Raw genomic sequence first — 21788 nt, forward strand, 5'->3', positions numbered from 1 at the left:
GTTACACGTGACACTGCATGTTATAGTTCAAGTTTATTGAAATACTATGGATTTATTGTGCCTGCCTTGCAGCCGTTAACTATTGGTATATATTTATTTGAAAACATGTTTTGAAAGCTATCGTCATTTTCAAATATAGTTGCTCTTAACTCGAATATTCCGCTAGTGAAAAATACAAGTGTTTTTTTTAAAAGGACACATGCTTTATGAATTTTCGTAAGATGTGACGATTTTGAAATTGAATATTTACTTGATCCTGAAGAATAATTGTTGTTGATCAGTCAAATATTTTGCTTAGAATCTAACAATGTTTGAGCTGATGTTGCTAACCTCACTTCATTTCGGTTTTATTTTACTTATTAGAAGTTAAAAAATTCTTGAACTTTTTGAATCATAATATCAGTACAACTAACTATGTCGAATAGAAATTGACTATGTCTAATTGTGAAAATCCTACTTTATTTTTATTTGAAATATGTATATGTTCATATTACAATTTATTTCAAAATCGAATCCCCTATAAAATATCTCCAATCTTCAAACATACGGTCTTCCAAATACCTATTTCATTCGCACCTTCAGAATATAGCACAACAAAGATTTCGTTATTTGACCACGAAATTGCAAGGTCCACAATATCGCACACTCCGGTAAATTCAGGGGTCCGACGAAATTGTCCCGTTTACGTGACCGCACCGCCATTGTGACGATATTTATTATTTATTTCAAAATTTTATTTTGTACCGTAATATAAAGGTAGATGTTTTAGGAAATATTTCTGGTTTTGTTAATGGAAAATTTGTTTCAATTACTTTGAGATAACAAGGTTTTTCATTAGCACGAGGAAAATTAGGAGCCGATGGGAATTTTCAACTCATTTGCAATAAATACTTTTACATCCATCTATCTGTTCCTATGTGAGTTGTGTTTTTTATATTACGCAATTAGCTCTGCGTCTTGATTTTTAATTATAATCTAGCTATTGATATATAATTTGTAAAATTAGATTTATCATTTCAAATACACATAATTCCGAAAAGTTATTGATGTGTTCGATCGGATCGGGTTCGAACCATCGACCAACTTAGCTAACATGATGGACCTAAGGCCTAACCCCAACCTCCCCTTAAAATAAGTACATGTGTAAATTGAGTTTTGTCAAGCATCTAAGGTCGTGTAAAAAATTTGGCACATATAATTTTCGTATACAAAAACGTGCATTGCACGAATTTGCCAAGAAATGCAACCTTAGCAGTCTAAATTAAAAAAGAATCAACAAATAAGACAAAAACAAGAGCTAAGTACACAAGTGTGTTGTATTACCAACAGTAGCTATGTACTAGTTAGTAACAGAGGCAAGTAATGCTAGTACTGTCACCTGTTGAGTCGTCTGCGTTTAATGGCGCCCTTAAGTGCTGGCTACAGCGATCTTATAAACAAACGAGTAGGTTATATAGTGGAGTGTACTTGGATTAGTATTGAGGATGTATTGTGGGTCGTTTATTCGTATGCTTGTTTTATATATCCTACTAGGAAATTTTAATAGTGAAGATACATAATAATATATTGTACTTTTCCGTTTACTATGAAATGTAATTTTTAGATAATCACCACTTTTTTATACGTTTTGTGGTTATGGAATGGAATTATTGAAAAAAAAATGTTACTATTTTGTTTTTTCACATATACAGTGATTTGAGTGGCCCTTCATGAGGCCTAACTACTAGATATAGAATTCAGAGGCTAAGGGCGAGTGTTTCGTCCAGCAGTGGGAGATCACAGACTAGTAATGGCAATTGTTGAAAAAAATTAGGGGATTTTGGAGAAAATTAGGCGAAATTATAGGGCCGTTCTCTGTTAATGGAACATATTCATTTATTGCGTCATTCCGTTATTCTTTTCGCTCTCTATACATTTATATATAACTAAATAAGTACTAATCATTATTACACCTCGATTATCAAAGAAACACCACCTAAACCTTCACCCAAGTGACTTCAACCCCAATGTCACGTGAAGGCGTCGAAACTGATCATCCCTTAAACTACCCATAGTTATAATAACATACGAGTCATCGCCTTCGTTATACGCGACCCTTCCGTTCAATTAACTTTCACGGCTCCTAATTAAATATACTAAGAAGTTTAGCATCGAATTTGTGTAAGTTTTACAACGTATTGTAGAGGACTATTGGGAAGGGTTCGCTCGTGTACGAACTTTCATCACTTCGCCGTGGCTTTTTGAAAAAATGTCGTAGAAGGAAATGTTCTGTTTGTGTTATGTGTATTCTTAAGTTATCACGTATAAAATTATGGTCGTAAAACTTAAGGCCTAAGGCCGCTCACTCTTGTTTGGGAGAAGACCCTTGCCCTGCAGTGGGATAGTAATGGGTTGAAAAAAAAAGTAAAACTTAAGTATATTTTGTTGTATTTATCCTCGACTTCAAAAAGGAGAAGGTTATTCAAATCGATATGTACCGTGCATACGTTTTGTTATAGTAATGATCGCATATAAACTATTGGATTACACATAGTGCAGTTACTAGTTACAGTGTATCGGTTTCTTCAACATAGATATATCGACTACTCCAATAGATTTATGCGTTGAACTGATCTTACCATTAATAGTGACGCTTGTAAGGTGACCACTTGCCAGACAGGCTACACGTGTACTCCCTGGTTAATGGCCAATATTTTGCTACAGCAGCGGCCAGTTTTATTGAAACCAACCAACTGTGCAGGACTTTTGTTTATAGTGTCCAATTGTGAACATACACAGGTACACTCTCTATTCTCTTGGTTTCATAACCCAGTAGGACCTACATATGTGCGGTCAGCCTGGGATTCGAACCCGAGACTTTTGAGTGGCAGTCGCATACACTACCGCCCGTGCCACAGATTTTTCCTATCTTCCCATTAATGATGTATAGTGACCACTAGTCAAACAAGCTACACGCGTAAACCCTGATTTATTTCACTAAAACTCCAGAATTCAGTAACAAACGGTAACACCCAAAAACTTCACAATTTTAATAATTCCTTTGAAATCACGAAGTTTTCTACTAAAAGTTCATCAAAGCAACGTGACGTCTGCACAATTATACCACCTTCGGCCTTCGTAACTCGTCCCTTTTCGTCTCCTATTACAGAAGTGGGGCTCTCCAGATAATTGTCACAATTACACTAGAATCAAGTTACCTAGTGGCAGGTAATTATAGTGACGCTTCGAGAAAAATCTTTGAACATAAAGGTTGAAGTAAATGGATAGGCTTTTATATTACTTGTATCAGTTATCTACAGTTCTGACCGCGTGAAAGAATTGTTCGGATTAAAAAGTACCCTTCTTAAAATATCTTATAATGGTGTTTTAAATTTCATAAAAATATTAACTATATTTTTTTGCTTGATAGAGAGACAGACATCGGTACATCCCTACATCTTCACAACTTCCATATTTTCGTAGTATTGCATATGCATTGTTCCAAAAGTTAAGCTCTTTTGCAAGCATAATATCGTTAAGGTATTTTGTTTAAAACTCGTTCAACAGAAAACTTGATTCTTTTAAGAGAAAGTAAGTCACATTTTTCCTTCATCCCGTATTATTAAGTTTAGCTTACGCACACGTAAACACTTAACCAATAATAAATATGACCTCAACTACACGAAGAAAAGGGTTGAAAAGCAAGGCTTTACAAAATAATACTATTATTTAATTAAACAATCTCAGTCCAGCTATTTTAGAGTTATAAACTAACAAAGTTACAAACACCCAGACTAATTAGTTCTATTAACATGATTGCATTAGTTCTAAGTTTACATTAAAGTATCAAGTTTTTAATAGAAATAACATTTGACTGTATTAAAATTTTATTATGCTTGTTTAAAATTACACGAACGCGTAACGGGTTTATTATTAATGGAATTTTGTGAACAATAATTTAAAACGACGAGATGTCAAAAGTAATATATAAATCCTTATTTAATTTGACATTGCGGCTTGGTTTCGTGTCTGCAGGCATTGAAATATACGAAATTATTCATTTTATAGTTATCTTAAAGAAAATTTCGAGCATTGGTAAAAAAATTTAACATTATTTTTCATATAAGTACGCATAGATGACACCGACTTTCGTAGCAAAATATTCATCACAAACATACTTTTAATTTAATTTGAAATCTCTTATTTATTTCGAGAAAAAAATGGGCGTATTTATTTTTACTGCTTATCATATTTTTATAGTATTTTTTCTTTTTAACTCTAAGTATCTTTTGTTACATCGATATACATACATAAAATTAATCCATTACTGAGTAACTGACAGATGGACAACGTACAGCCAAAACTACTGAGCGTAGAGAGTTGAAATTGATTATGAAGATAACTTAGGAACTAAGAAATGATTTCTGGAAATTCTGCCCCGATGGGGTTGAATACTACGCGGGCAAAGCCGCGGGCGGAAAGCTAGTTTTAATATAAGATACCTGATAGTATTAATTTAAATTTTAACAAACTGTAAAGGAGTTTTAAATGAAATTGTTTGGACAGGTTCTACGGGGGATTTCCCGGGCGGCGTCAAAAATAATTAAATTCGAACTTTGTACAAGAAGTTGTAATATTCTTACTAATTATTATTATAACTTAGTAACCAAGAGTATCGGGTTGCAATTACTTTAATTCCGTTGCGTGTATTAATTTAAGTTTTGAACAAATAATTAGAATCGGTATACAATTTTTAAGTATCTTTCAACTGGGAAACGTTTTTTAAAAATCTAGCAATGTTCAAAAGTTCTGTAAACCGTTCTCTAGGTATGGCTAGTCATCGTGACAATAGTGAAAATACCTGCTTGGGTTCCTTATTATATAATGTTTTTTCTAGATCTAAGAATTCAAACCCTCTAATCTAGTGGCTCCCAACCAGTGGTCCGAGGAAGTCAAATAGTGGTCCGCGAATGATTTAAAAATTTAAAAATTTCACGTTGTTTATTACACTTTCTTTGATATACTTACACAGTGGTCCCTGCTAGCAAGAATAATATAAAAGTGGTCCCGGACTAAGAAAAGGTTGGGAGCCCCTGTTCTAATCAATAATTCTGAAAATAGTTCTTCTGAAAGTAGTTTATTGATATTGACTTATATTTTTAGTTGTCCTGACAAGTTCGGACAACTAAATTAAAATGCACATGAACGTTAATTTCATCGCTTTTGAGACTCGTTTGCTTTGTAAAATATTTTATATTTATTCGTATTATGTACAGTTCTGTATAACTTTTGTTACTAGGTCATACTTTGTGAAAGTTAAATAAAAGCTTTTATATGTAATTTTCGTTAACCCTAAAGTGCTACATTATTCTGTCATACGAATTCAGGTCAGTTTAGGGTTAGTTTTATGACTGTTATTGTTGTTGTCAGTCAGTTTGACGGAATGGGTTTTGTAGGTTGGGTATTAAATGATGTGGTAGAATATTACATAGAAAGGTAATTCAAATTAACACTTTATGAACGAAGAAAGTACCCATCAGTAGAAACTACTCATCAGACGCAGCAGTGAAAAATGATAAATAATTTCTAAAAATAAACTTGGGAAAGCTTTACATTATGTTTATGTTTACGTAAATTATGTTATTCCCCATTTTCAACAATAATAATCATATTTAAGAAAATTCACACAATTTTTCAATGATTTGCTTTTCCTAAAACTTATCTTCCCTAAGACTTATCTTGTGCTTGTCCTAATATTTTCACTCATTATCTATTTAACTATGCACGATACTATTTTTAAATGATACAAAACCATCGTCAATATTGGATCCAACTGTTCAATTTAAAAATATACGCGAAATATCAAAAATTTTGTCACGTCCCGATAAATTGCGGCCAAACATCCCCAAAATCGTTATAACCATCATCGTTTACATTCAAAAGGTACACGGTCCGCAAAATTACATTACTTTTTTCAACCCCCAACCCCTACACGGTAACGATACACACCGTTCATTGTTTTGGTCGAAGTTTTAACCAGTTTGGGGCACAAAACCCCTAATGAAGGGTTGTATTTAGTAAATTTCATATGTTCTGTTATATGTTAACAAGATATTAGGGTATCGCTGTGATGTATTTTATGCGGTTAATTTGAAGTTAAAGTTTAAACTTTAGTGGTTGATATTGTCAAGTATAGTTTTGCAGGTCGTTTATGTTATTTATACTAGAAATTAATAAATTGTTTTAATTAAATTAAAACGCGCAAAACATTAGCAATCTCTTCGGCTTGACCGGCTGAGGTCATACACGTTAAAGTTAACTGATAAATTTTGATTCGGGCTTAATGCTGCTATTGATACGGTTTTTTTTAGGAAAAAACAGTGTTCATTGTAGTTATAGTGCATAATTTATTATGGGTTTGTGTTTAAATAGGCTGTAAAATACCAATAACTGTTGGATTTTTCAGCAAAATGGTAATCTGCATTCAAATTGAGGTAGTAGAATTTTATATTTTTTTTTTTAATAATTCAAGTGCATTTATTTTAAGTAAATATCTATAACCGTCGCTTTACGTCTGTCTTAACTTGATTTGGCGTCGTGTTCCCCGCCTAACGAGGCAGGTGTTGCAATAAACCGTCTTAGTGTTGCCAGTAACTAAATACTACAGCATAATTAGTACAATATCATTATTAAAACTTACAGTCTAGCAGGCTATTTTTGTTATATTTATTTTTATACTGTAATAAAGATTCTTGCCAGCTCTTCTCATTGGTCCTACCTTCCGAACTGGCGGTAAATTCACGCATTTGACCTAAGTGAATAAATGATTTGATTTTTTGATTTTTGATGAATCTGCTGATCGAATGAGAAGTTTCTTAGTTTTCAGTAAATCTTTTAAACGGCTAGCTTAAATTGGGTATGTACATATAATAAAACGGAACGATTTGTGATCATCAGTTAGTCACACACTAAATAAATATATAAGCACGAGAATTGGTTAGCTTGCTAATAAAGTCAGTTGGGGTGCTTTCTTTGCAAGCAAATCTCGGCAAAGCGGAGTTGTACGGAACGCGAATTGACCAATCAAATTGCTTGAAATCTCCACTCATCTTTAGAGGAAGAAGTAGTATTAAACTTGTGCCAAAACGTCAAACATGTTCAAGATAAATAACCGTGATTGCCTCAATTCTCTTGTAATAATAATACACTTTCAAGTTTAGACCACGAAAGCATTATCTCTACTATTTTAGTGTTTATATTTTAGTCAAACAATTGTTATTTCAGTTTAAACCACAATTAGTATCGGCTTACATTTTAATGAGTGTTAGTGCTGATTTTAATTCAAAGTCTGATTGTTGCCAATTTATTATTTACAATTTATTCTATTGTAATTGTTGCTACAATTGTCTTGCCTTAAGTTTATCTTAGATATATTTTGGCTAAAGGATTTGTGAGGAATTGCTCAATTTTCGTAAGTATTCTGCGAATATAGGTTTGGTAACAATAATTGCAGCATTCAGCAATGATTATATGAGTTAAGCAGTGCCCGTCCGATCAGATTATTCCTTTTCTTTATAAAATATGTTTCTTTTCAATCAATGTAGAGGTCAGATATTTGGACGACTAAAAGTCTTTAGGATAGGTTGAAAATTTAAAATTATTACCCTGAAATCCACTCTCTTAAGCAATGAACGGCAGTAAAATAGTGTTTATTATCATCATGATTGCAATCACTCAATTAACTCCGCAAATATCAATAAATTATAGTGAACTGCATTGAACTTAATTATGATACTGAAATATCAAATCGTGGGTGTCACCTTTATATCACTTCAGAGAATCACGGATAATTCAGTCAGAGATCAGATACTATGACGCTGAACTTATGTTAATGTTTTGATCAATGTGTTTTCTGTGAAAATGTGGTAGGTGTGCAAGACACCCACTTGCCGCCATGCATTACTTTTTCTTTTGTACTAAGTGTAAGCATGTTTGCTATTACCATACTTCAGGTTGCTCAAAATCTAGCAAACTCTATATATATAAATATACATAGCAATAAATTTGTAGCCAATCTTTTCAATCGCCAAATGATTTAAATCAGCCAGCTACGTGTATAACTGAAGCCAAAGCTTTTAAAAATACACCAAAAACAGTTGACTAGAAACGAGAACCAAACTATGACCCTTATAATGAACTGGCTCCCAGTGGCGAAGGCTCCATACAACTCGATTCCTACCGGCTTCCCTTTCTGGACAGACTAAATATTAGTGTTAAATTAATTGTTTACTATTGCCTAATAATACACAATTAATTAATAATAAACAATATTTAAAGCGAAATCTTTAACTAGAATACATAATCTAATCGAAACAGTACGAAAACGCCTACCCTTCAAAAATTACGCTCCGCTAGAACGCAACTTGAAGTAATAATAATGAAATAAACCGTAGGCGCTGATCGGGAATCGCGTACAATAAAAACTATGGCGGCGATGTCGCTTACGACCTTTTGGATCGCGCTTTACACCGCGCTGCATAGTGGCGAGCAAGCCGGAGGAAGAGCGGGTTGCCTGGCGCTACAGCGCTCGCGCCGCTGCGCCGCGGCGGACGCATGATCTTACGCATGTTTCTGTCGCGGCGCGAGCTGCGTGCAAGAGCGAGATGGCGAAATATAAGTATGAGTCGAACATTGTTCACCAGTTTGACATTAGGTTATGTTTGTTTACTGTTTTTTCGCGCGCTCTATAACAAATTAGAATATTTGTGTTTATTACAACATTATTCCTTATTAAATGTTTGTGCATAACTGTGAACGTATCAGTGTATTAAAGAGTAATTGTTTTGCATGTTTCTATTCGAGTAAATTTTCATTTTGTCAGATTTATAGGTTAAACTCATTTCTATTAAAGTGTTCTGCGTTTATCCATAATGTGTTTGATATTTTATTGTTGATGAATACATTCTAAATTGCTTGTATAATATGTTATAAAACAACCAGTGCAATCATCAATCGTTCGATATACGTTATCTTAAATATGTGCTGTTGTGTTACCTACGTGTTACTACACTGAAGACAGATTAACTTAATGCAAAACAAGCATGATTAGGTAGCATGGTAAGTAGGTACCTACATATGTATTATTAGACTGTAGAGAGAGAAATAAGAGACTGTAGTCGAATGTAGATAATACTCTCATATTGTTATTATGCAGAATTTTACGTCGATATTCTTACGATGTACATAATATGTAGGTATTATACCTAGACAATGACTAATAGCTCCGGCTTACCTTTTGTAAAAACTGACCCTTCGCCACTGCTGGCTCCTTATAACTAAGGGTTCCTCACATGTTCAACATTATCTATTCTTATCGTGTCCTTATTTCAACGGCGACCTACTTTGACAACATACCATCGCTAATGAGATCTCAATGTTGCCATCAACCGCCTTCGGGTTGCCACTAATAAAATTAGTTGGGTATTTTAAACTAATGAAGGTTGAGTATAGCTAGGTTAATCCTTCAAGGAAATTGTGTTATCATAGATGTGAGGTTGGTTGGTGGTTATTTTGATCTTATTTGTTAACATTATGTTTAGAATAGCTCTAATGTCTTCTACCACCTACCGAGGTGTTCAAAGCTAGTTGCGCTCGCCGGTCAGTAAGCAATCAGGGGGTTAAGCAACCGTTATCGCGGACATTTAATAGGTGTGTAGCCGCGTAGCAGTATGCGAGTCCAGTGTTTTCATGCCTCGTAGGGCAAAAGCTCGTTCTGGTTGTTGTAAGATAACTTTGTTTTAAGTCACGTCAAAAGCCTTTGGACAGCTGAAAAGACTTTTGTCATTGGTTGACCACTAACCATACGATAAACGAATGATTCTACACTAGCCTATTCTGTATCATGACACCTCAAATAAATATTAAAAGTTTCAGGTATAAGGACGGCAAGGCCTGAATGTCAGCTTATTTTATTAACATTGCGACTGTGAACAGTGACTTGACTCGATATTGAAATCAGTGTCAAACTGGCGTTGCACCCAGAACAAGCAAAGCAGAATATTATATTGTTTTTAATTAATTATTACTCGCAACTGTAAATGGAAACATTCAAATAATTTCACCAGTTCATTCATTTTACAAACAATTTTATTCGCACTTAATTGAAAACGTATGTTTGTTATTTATTCAACATCGCGAACATTGATTAATAAATTCATACAAGCCGTCCATTTGCAACAATATTTAAATTATTACCAATATGTAATGATGCGTATATTTTGAAATATTTCGTCCAACATTTTTTATGTAACTGGCTTTTTAGAGTTCCGTACCCAAAGGGTAAAACGAGACCATATTACTAAGCCTTTGCCGTCTGTCTGTCTGTCTCCAGGCTGTATCTCATAAACCGAGACAGCTAGAAAGCTGAAATTTTCACAAATGATGTATTTCCGTTGCCGCTATATTAACAAATACTAAAATAATTAAAAAATAAAATATTAATGGGTGCCTAACGCTTTCATACAATAAAAGTGTTTTTTTTCGTATTTTTATCTCTCAATATTAAAAACAGTAACAGGTGAACGCTTCAAAGTTTTTAAACGTGTTTTTCTATTATAGATGTCGGTACGGAATCCTTCGTGCGCGAGACCGACTCGCACTTGGCCGGTTTTTATAAATATTTATGGAGCGTTTGTTTATTCAACAAGTTGGGAATGTAGCGTTTTATACATAAGTCAACGTTTGCGGGAATTTTCAGTGCATATTTCATGTACGTTTTATGAAAGACCGATGGAGGTTTTACATTTTAATTGAGAATGTATGTACTGTGGTTAGAGTAGTAGTTGCTTCCTTATTGATCGCATGAATAATGTGGTTAAACAATGTAATTGAGGACAAGTCTTAGAGGGGTCGTCGTTTAGGAAGATTTTTTGACTTTGTGATCTGGATATTGGAGAGCACTTTGACTAATCGCAACTGCCATACAATTTTCTGAAAGTTAGGGTAACTAATCAAATACTTATTAAGTATAAGTTTACATCATGGAGCTTCATAAACACACACAGACTCGGGTAACCAACAAAAAGAGGCCGTAATTAAAGTCATTTTGACACTAGGATCATGCTGAAATTTGATTAAACCAACGGATACAATGAAGTATATGAGGAAATCCACTTCAACTACATACATGCTTGTACATAATATATAGCTATGTAACGTAACATGGTTCCGAAATCCCAAAGGATTTCAACATTTTATTTTCCTTATACGCACATATCAAATTACTCTAATGGCTGTCGAACACAGTAAGAGAATGCCCCTGGATCTTAAAAAGCTTTCTAAATGTGGAAAAAAGGTATTAGATTGTAATTTTTCTCTTCTATTGGTAAAAAGAATTTTATTCATAAAGCTTGGATCTATTTCCAGTATGGTCCAAGTGATAATGCAGATTTTTTTTAAAAAAGGTTAGGTATCTTTTAGAATTGTTGCAAATGGTTACTTGGTTCACCTTGAAATATGTTTTTTGTTGGCCCTTATGTGTCCCATTGCTGGGCAAAGGCCTCTTTCTTTCCGAATTGGTCTGTCCCTGCAAATACCGCTAGATCATCATGCTACCTGCGTCGCGGTCGGCCTCCATCATGTAGAGTCCAGTCTGAAACTAACCTCGCCCATCTGCGTATGCGTGCGCGCTACATATACAGCCTACCCCCACTAGGGGATTATTTGTCCTACGTCCACATAAAAGTAAAAAAAAAGTAGTGTATGTACTAATGAGCTGACGAGATTAATACATGATAGTAGTTTAATAGGTTTATCAGTTATTCTATGAACACGACTAGTATGACATTCGCCGAAAAGACAAATCAATGTAAAATGCATGATTAACTATTAAACTTTCTAGAGTTAAGTAGGTATTTATTTATTTTATTTATCTATTTACTTTCTAGTATGTCGAAAGCTTAAAACCTTTTATCAGATTCTATACAATCTATGTCAGCTTTATCCCATTTTGTTGTGTCATTTTATCCCCACTAGTCGTTCCCCGTTCGTTTACACATTATAAAATATCAAAACGATTCCGCAGCAATAAAATTTAACGCCTCTATGCTGTTGTCGATATAATTTCACGTCTATGTAACCGCGTCCGGTGGACATTAAAGATATTCGATATGTGTGGCGCGTAATGAAATGAAATGGTTCAAACCTGTGGGGATTCGGTTGCTTGTAGCGTTTAGAGTGATTAGTGATTAGACTTTTGGGTAATCGTAACGTTTGATAGTTTTGGTGAATATTTTAGGTTTGCTGTAGAAAGAATCATTAAATTTTTTCTTTAGCTAAAATAACCTTTTTACGAGTTTTGGTTTTGGCGGATATAAATACAATTACAAAAAATATACTTGAATCAGAAACAATAACGCCTGGCTACTCCTCTCGTAAAAAGTATCAAATCAAATTTAAGCAGTTCTTTTGTCATGCATTTGCTGTCATTTTAGCTGGGTTATTGGGACACTAACTTATAAGCTGTTAAACTGACACTAAATGCCCAGAATAGTATCTAATATCTCACGGATATCCCTATTTGATTCCACTGGCCTCAAAAATTACTATTTACACATTCTTTTCGTCGTCAAAGAGTTAATAAAACTTTCATCATATATCAAGCTATGGATGAGTTCCTGTCTACATCCTCGCTCCTACAGTCTCTGTTTGTTCAGGTAATTGTTTCATACGAAGTTTCTACACTTCGCTTCAGAAAATATTGGACCTCGGTATAGGGAAATTAAAATTAAGTTACGTAACCCGTGTTTTGATAAAGGATTAAGGGAAGAACTTTTGGGGAATTATCCGTTTCGAGAAATGGCACATGAAGTCCAGATGTAACGCAGAATAGGGTTTGTTTTTGTTTTTTTAGCGAGATTAATTGGTGGTAAGGGCTGATTCTAATCATCTAATACTTTTAATGAAGAATTATTTTGATGTTTTTGATTAATAGTGATTGGAAAGTCTATCAGTATGAGCTTTTCCTGTCTGTTCGTCTCGCGCATTTCCAAGCTATATATAATGGGTACATAACATACCTAAGAAATGTATATGATCTTTTGTCAACCGACACTGAAGCTTTGGTATCGTATCATAATATCGATAATTTAACTAGCTCTCTTTAACTAACGAAAAGGAACTAATGATAGTAACGTTGATCTTTATGACTATTGACTATTTTTAATACGAATTCGTTTTTTTATTTCCACTAATATTATTTTAAGGGTTTCATAAAGCATCCTGAAAGGAATACAAAGGTTTCTTCAATTCCTAGAATATCAGTTACTTTTATCTTTTGTCCATATTTCTATCAATAATTCTCAAAGGCTCTATGTTATAAAATCAAGCTCAATAATATACAAACTACGAAAGTTCAAACAAAATTCCCAAATCATATTATAGCACAATTCGTATGACTATCTCAAAGGGGAGAGGAAAGAAACAAAAAAATGTTCGAGGAATAACAACCCGTTATGTTTTCAATTGTTTCTACACCCTGTATCAAAGGGGAAATCTTTATTTGTTCGTTTTGAATATCGTAAGCGATTTTTTCGCTTTTTTGCGCTTTTGTGCGAGGCAATGGGAAGCGGGAAATGCAGACTGCTCGCAAAATAGTTAGTACTAATGGCTGGCTTTAGAAGTGATTTTAGTGTAGGAACTCATGCAGTATTTAATGCATATAAAATGCTGATGAAAGTGGTGAGTTAGATCTTGTCATGTATCTCAGTTGACAACAAGTTGACAGCCATTTAAAAGCAATCCATTGCTGCTTTGACATAACGTGGTAATCACTATAATCTAAAGGAGGAAACAATGTACAGCATAGTTTGAAATAGATGCCAACTGTGATATGTGATAGTCATAGGCCCCCATAAAACTGTGCAAATGCATTATCTCTATCAGAATTTTGTGGGTTTAAAAAAGGCCTACGTACGGTACGGTACACTGCCTATTTTTAAAGTCAACACAGTTCGGACATACTTTGTTTTCCTGTAATATTTGATGAATAAAAAAAACTCGCCGAAACTTTTCCATTAATCCTTTATCTGTACACCAGAATTATTGATTTTATTTCTGCGTAGAGCATCCATTTTTAGCATTTAAAAAACAAAATAAAATGTACGTTTTACGAAAATACGTGTGGCGTAGAAGCAGCGAGGCATCGTATTGTAGTATTCGTTCGCTTTGAACCGCTCTTTCGTATCAAAGGGACGATTGGAACGTTCCGGCGACCGCAATAACAAACTCTGCTGTGGTTATGTGCGCCTGGTACCGCGGCTTTATATTGGACTTTAAAATTGTAATTTTTAAAGTAAAGGAATGGAATTAAAATGTTATTAAACGTTTTTTGAGCAGACTTCAGAGTTATATGGATTTTATTTCCACAAGGAATAAGTAAGTTAAATAATTCTGTGAAACTGAGGTTGTTTGTCATGTTTGTACAGTTCATATGTACATTAATTAATACAGGATCTTAGAAAATCGTGAACAAAAAAATTCAAAATTGTTTCACCAAAGACAGGATGATGATACGTCACGACGGTTCATAATCCGTACAAGATCGTAGTTGTATGGTTTCAACTATGCAATGGACCCAACAGAAACCACAAACAGGGCTATGTAATTCTCACTTAGTAACTAAGCTTATTACCAAAAGGTTCTGATGAAACTACGTAACAATTTGCATTATGTAAGTAAATGGTTCCAATATAAAAACAAAATGAGAATGAAATGGCCACAAATAAATATATTAAACGACTAAATAAAGGAGATTTAGGACACGATACAAGCTTTAAATAAATGATCACTTTTTTAATGCGCCGGGTTCGCCTTTTACGTGTTTTCAGGATACCTATTTTAAGCAAAATTAGTCATTTAAAAAGATTTACAATAATGTTAGTACTTTTTTGGACTTACTACTATCATTAACTGCCAAGTTTTCGGATTCTTCTGCGCTCAACATAGAAACATATAATGATTTCCTAGAGCCTTTACTATCTTTTCGATAGAAAGCGGTTGACGTTTCAAATGTTGAACTAAGTATACGATTTTCATACTTGAAAGCTACTGGGGTATTGTTACTAATAAGAAATCGTCATCATTTTGTTTAGAGAAATTAAAAGAAAATTACATTAAAATGCCACTTAAATGAAACTTAAGTTCATATCTTAACAGCCCAGATGTTTTCTACGTCTTCTATCACTAAACTGTCTCTTTATAATAATGTATTTTAAAATATTCTTATCGCTCTCGAACCATCATCCGATGTTTTACGTGACCACGACAAAGTCAAACTTTTAAAACAAATTCGACGCAAAAACGAATAGACTCAGTGGAATAATTTCACAAAAATATTTACAAAAGTTGTGGAAACAATCAAAGTTTGCATATTACGTTACAACTCGAAGTATAATTACTTGGAGTTGTGAACTTCATGAATGTATAGGTACTTATATAGACGGATGTATTCTGAGTTAAAATGATTTAATTTCAGCCGTTTAGATGCGATGGAAATATTTTATAGCGAAATTAAAAGACAAAAATATTAAAGGAGTATATAATCTTTTCTAACTATACTACTCTCAATAGCTTCAAATCGAATGGAAAAAAAAAGTCGTTTTAAGGCTTAAATTGACTCCACATTTTATGAACAAAGTTGAGTTATAGCGGCATTTTAAAGAACTTGATAAAACAGTATGTTTTTTTTATGTATGTACTGAAAATTAATTATTTAACAATTGAGGTGTTAGGTAAATTAATAGAAAGATATGTCGCTTTGTGACGTATGTGGCATTTAAAGTGCTATCTATTTCCTACAGTAGTACTTGGACCGCTTTAACGTTAAAGTACCTGTTATATAATATTCTGTGCTTGTCTAACTACCGGTAAAGTTAAGTCAGTGTTTTACGACTTACATACGCAGTGCTTAGGTTTTATAGCCAGTGAAGAGAATGCTGATTTAAGCGGTTTTAGCTTTAAAAACTTTGACACTAGGTTAAGTTCTAATCCCACGAACAGTGAAAAAAAATCTGGGAAATTCTATTCATACGAATTTGATGTATTCGCTATGACGTGTTTTTAATAGATATTGAGAAAGAAATGTATAGGTATAGATTTCAGGGATTTCATCTAAAAGGACCTTTTACTTGTAATATTGATATAATAATTATTATTCATAATCATATTTCAGGGAATATAATAAAAAAAGAATTACTTAGTGAATCGGTTCAGCCGTTCTTGAGTTTAGCGTTTAGCAACACATTAGACATTTTTATCTATACTTACTAATATTATAAAGCTGAAGAGTTTGTTTGTTTGATTGTTTGTTTGTTTGTTTGAACGCGCTAATCTCGGGAACTACTGGCACGATTTCAAAATTCTTTCAGTGTTAGATAGTCCATTTATCGAGGAAGGCTATAGGCTATATATATCATCTCGCTACGACCAATAGGAGCAGAGTACGAATAAAAAATGTTACAAAAACGGGGCGAAGTTGCGCGGGTCAGCTAGTATCATAATATAAGATGACAGGCCTTATGACGTAGCTCATCACACTAGATTTGACTAGATAATTGATAAATTTGACTGGCTGTGTTGCGTACAAGCATAACCTCTGATTTATCTGTCGCCTTTCAAAAATATGTATTTTACATTTGACACTTTACTTAAATATCCCACAATACTCAATCGATAATATCTGGAATTCACTTCGGTACAAGTTTGCAGAACTTGTGGATCTCTCGGTGTTCGCTTGTCAATTGTCATTCAAATTGATGTGCCCATAATTGATTTTCGTCGAAGTTTCACCGAATGTTATTTGCGCCACGTCGCTCTGACGGTACTCTAAAATAGAATATACTTTTGCTAAATAAATGGGTTAATTAGATTGCATTGTAAAATGTATAATTCAGTCAAGCTGCTCATGATTTCGTAAATAGATAAGGCTTGATTTCAGAATACCTACCCGATTTTATACCGTTATAAAAATTGTACCAATGATTATATGTATAACATTGCATAGAGTAGAGTAAACATTTTTTTCAGAGACAGTTTGGCGAAATACACAATGTGACACAGTATACATATACGTATAAAATTATTAAAAAAACATATTCGTTTTCTAAACCAGCCGACTCGATCTCCTATATCATTCGTTTCTATAACATTGACTTTACCAAAACATTTTTTTATTTGCTCAATGAAATTCGACAAACACGCGGTGTTTTCCCACGGAGTATCACTTACCTACGTTACCTACTATTTGTTTGTGGGGAAGGGTCAACGACCTGATGCCTCTTGTTTTCATTGAGAACTTACTGGTCTTTGTCGGGTTGCCTTTGAAACTATTGCTGATTGGAAGTCTTTCATAATGTTTGAAGGCAATCAAGCGTTGATGTCCACAAAGTTTAACAAACCTTCGTCAGTGTAGGAATAAAGGAAAGAACTTTTAGCAATTAGTAATAGCTGTATTGACATCACAAATATAATTTTAGTGTTTTTTTTCCACTTTACTTATTCGTATAAAAAAATATTGACTGACAGCTATGTACCTCATTACTACATCATTATCACTCTTCCTTCACCGAATCCCGTCCCTTTTCAAAAGACCCTTCTTATTAAACCTGGGCATCGCTATAATGTGCTCTTGCAGCCTTGTCTTTTCTACAAACTTCACAATGTCAAAAGCCTCACGACACTGTATAACTCATAAATATCTGATATATAATTCTCGTGTCACAATGTTCGTTCCTGTACTCCTCCGAAACGGCTTGACCGATTCTCATGAAATTTTGTGAGCATATTGAGTAGGTCTAAGAATTCGTAAACATCTATCTTTCATACCCCTAAGTGATAAGGGTCGCCCACCTCTGACATTAAAAGAAATATACATGAACGGCAAAACAACGTTTTTCGGGTAAGCTAGTAAAAGTATAAAAGTCAATATCAGTAGACACTAGCGGCACAACGACCAATAAGAGAACTAATAATGACATTAATGACAGCTCTAAGCCGTTATCAAAAGTTTGCACGCGGGATTAGTAGCAAAGTTTCACTATATGAGGCAACAAGCATGATCCTTCTATATACGAGGATTATCTGTGTCAATTGGAAAAATGTGTCGCTTATTTTCAACCTTGTGAGTGGTGGAGGAAAAATTACTCGTATTTGACGTTATATTGAGTTTAAGTTACACTGACACTTCTTAGTTATTGATTTTATTAGATACGTCTTTAAAATAATAGAGTCTAGATACACCAAAGTCGCTGACAAATGTGTCCGGATTTATGTTTACCAATAACCGTCATGACTATTGTGATATAAAGCGTTGTCTACATTAACTGGTTGACGTTATATTGTCGGCGGGTCGGCAACTTTGCTGTGTAAACTCCTTATGATGTTTTAACTATCTTAAGTAGGTACCTAGCTTTGTCATAATAATATGCGATCGCCGATCGCTAATCATAAGGTCCTGCAATTCAGCTCTCGGGTACCATTTTTTTTGTATTGTAGAATGTTTTTTACTTGAATAGCCTTCAAGTAAACCAGCAATAGTAAAAACATCAGTACTTAACAGTATTTAAGAGCAATTTGACTTTATAAAAAATTGGCGTAGTCTTTCAGAAATTAGCCCGTATTCTCGAAAACAGAGTTCAACTTTTAACGCGTGTCCTTCGATAAATATTTGATTGTCGTATGTGTATAATACGTTTGTGTGTATGTGTGTGTATGTGTGACCCGCACTCAAACTTTCTGTTTGTCGACTTGGATATGGAAAAAGTTTTCTTCTCGTCTCGTTCAGAATCAGTATGTTGAATAACTTACCTTTGTAAAGTGGGACACGAAAAGTTCAGCTGCATTCAAATTCACTTGCGGTAAATTCTAGGCCACGCTTTTATTGTGCGCCGTGAGATTGCACATACGTTTTGCATACGTTTCATAATGGTACTGTTTACAAATGACGTTTATTATGTTTAAAGTTTTAAGATGTTAAATGTGTAGTTGATTTTTAAATGAAAATTAAATTATTAACCAGTTACCTATGTAAACCAAATTTTGATATTGAAACACCTGAAAAAGTTAGACAATTTTTTATCTAAACAGCTTTTAGTAAAATTTCATGTCAAACTCAGAACATAAACGAGATAAAAGAACCATATTATTGTACTTTTATCGGTAGTTTATATTGTTTAACTTTTGGGGGAGGAAAAATAAAATATGAAGTAGTATTTTAATAATTAATTATGAGAACCTAAAAAAAATGGAAACAAAATGCTTACCAGATAGTACCTATTATCTATACTAATATTATAAAGCTGAAGAGTTTGTTTGTTTGTTTGAACGCGCTAATCTCGGGAACTACTGGTCCGATTTGAAAAATTCTTTCAGTGTTAGGTAGTCCATTTATCGAGGAAGGTTATAGGCTATCATCACGCTACTACCAATAAGAGCAGAGTACCAGTGAAAAAGGTTACAAAAACGGGTAAAATGTTGACCCATTCTCTCTTATGTAACCCAAGCAAAGTTGCGCGGGTCAGCTAGTAAAAAATAAAATTAAGAATCATCTCTATTGTAAGCGTTACAATCGTTGAATGGTTCCTAAGAGTCGTGATTTGAAATGGCGTCAAAGACCGAGTGTGACCTAGTTTAAAATTAAAAAGATTCAGGCCGCTGTATTCACTAGATTTTTTTGTTAAGTTGAAAGAGGGAGAACGGAGCCATTGTTAGTTATATTAAATGAGTATAGCTACGTATATTTTTATGCAATTGTGAAGGTCGTGAATAGTACAGAAGATAAATCAGAATCGTGGATAAATATTACGAAGATTTAAATGCATGTCTTACTTTAGAAATAATTGTCACATGCTCCAACGGTGAAGGAAAACATCGTGAGGAAACCTTGCATGCCTAAAATTTGTTTAATACATTTATTGAGGGCATGCAAAGTCCCCAACCCGCACTTGGCCAGCGTGGTGGACTCAAGGCCTAACCCCTCCCTCATTACGGGAGGAGGCCCTTGCCCAGCAGTGGGACATTAGTGGGTTAAATTTATTTATTATTATTTACTTTTAGTCAGAGGATTGGGCATTTAGTCTAAACTGATTACTTAAGTCTAACAAATTGGTAGAGAGCCTTGTATACAAGGTTTGCAGATAAAGAATGTATGCAAAAATCAGAATTTAGAACGTTAGTGAGCCGTTGGTCTATGCAGCTAACTGTGGCCTGCTTGATACAAGTAGGCACTTTATATTGGAAATACATTAGGTACATATAATGCATTATTAATTATAATCAAGATAAATGGCCACTTGAAAAAAAGTGCTATGGCTCTCTACTTGATTGTCGGAATGTGCGATGTCATAGGTTTCATATATAATTCTCAGATAAGTTAATATAAGAATAGAAAACTCTTTATAGCCTATATTGCATTTAACAAGTCATTTGGTATATACAGATAAAGCATGTTGTAAAAAAAAACGCTACACAACAACCCTATTCTCTTCAAAAAAGTCAGAAAACACTTCAAAAGCCAAGACGCTCTCACCTCCTCACAATATTATTATTCTGTTCACTCAAATCGACTTTGTTTTGTCCCTAGAAACCTTATAATCGGCTTACAAAGGAGAGCTTTGCCGTTATAATTTTATTCCCATACAATGTTTGCATTACATTTCAAAGGGTGACAAATCTCATTCTATTCAGTCTATGAATGTACTGGAAAACGGTCGTAAACACAATTTTCAGTTGTAAATACGGATAGGTCAAGGAAATGGAATTTCAAAGTTTCCGAGTTTTGTTGATTTGTTCTAGTTGTTATCGATTTTATGCATATTTGCATTTCGCAATTCTTTTGTAGTCTCAACTCTATGTAGTGTATATGACTACTGATCTCTTTCCGAGTGATGTTTCCCTTTTCTAAGTTCTATTAGAATATTAACAGTAGCATGGAGTTTCAAAACGTGCCTGGTTTATAGCAATCGGCTTACCCCCTATTACATGGAAGTAACAATACAAATGCATACACTTCTGCCTTCATTTTCAGGTATAACAGCCGTTATGTATTATACCTATACTAATATTATAAACGCGAATGTAACTCTGTCTGTCTGTCTGTCTGTTACTCAATCACGCCTAAACTATTGAACCAATTTGCATGAAATTTCGTATGGAGATATTTTGATACCCGAGAAAGGACATAAGCTACTTTACCCCGGGATAAAAAAAAAATAAAAAAGCGTGAGCGGAGCTGCGCGAGTCAGCTAATATAAAATATACTGCAATTGTTGAAATTATAACATCCACGATAGATGTAACACTTCGTCAAGCATCGTTTTGAATATGAATACGATTATTCGATGCAGGCTCGTGGATGCAAATCGAATATCGACATTCGAATTTGTCTCAATTTATCACAGTTTACTCGATTAATTTATATTTTGTTCTACATTTTATAAATGCAGAAAGGTATATAATAATATGAGTTACGCGGTGATGTAACAATGTCTTGGTCTACATTTGGCAGAAATTAGGCGGCACAGTTTAAACTAAGCAACTGCATAGCACTATACACAGCTACACTCTCAATTTCATCACTGCCACAGTTCGCTAGATGGCCTCTACTGAGACGCAGTAAAATTTGATGACGTTTTCAGATACGGCCATGAGCGTTATATAGTCAAAGTTGGTTAAAAGTCCTCACCTTGTCTGAATTGTGAGAAATATCTCCTATTATATTAATCCTCCCTTGCTTTGCTCATTCTTCAACAGTCAAT

The 21788-nt window shown here is 34.0% G+C and overlaps 2 protein-coding genes across 4 annotated transcripts in view; one reads left to right on the plus strand and one right to left on the minus strand.

Annotated features, from left to right (window-relative positions):
- The window catches only part of LOC142979204 (tubulin beta-4B chain-like), a 66705-nt gene extending 57393 nt beyond the window's left edge, over window positions 1–9312 (minus strand). Inside the window, exon 1 of the mRNA XM_076124022.1 lies at window positions 9272–9312. The gene's annotated coding sequence lies outside the window, so the exon portion shown is untranslated. The remainder of the gene's footprint in view (window positions 1–9271) is intronic.
- The window catches only part of LOC142979188 (diacylglycerol kinase eta), a 181020-nt gene that overhangs the window by 55310 nt on the left and 103922 nt on the right, over window positions 1–21788 (plus strand). The window lies entirely within an intron of this gene.

Source organism: Anticarsia gemmatalis, chromosome 2 (assembly GCF_050436995.1).
Source record: "Anticarsia gemmatalis isolate Benzon Research Colony breed Stoneville strain chromosome 2, ilAntGemm2 primary, whole genome shotgun sequence".
Classification (NCBI taxonomy): Eukaryota; Metazoa; Arthropoda; class Insecta; order Lepidoptera; family Erebidae; genus Anticarsia; species Anticarsia gemmatalis.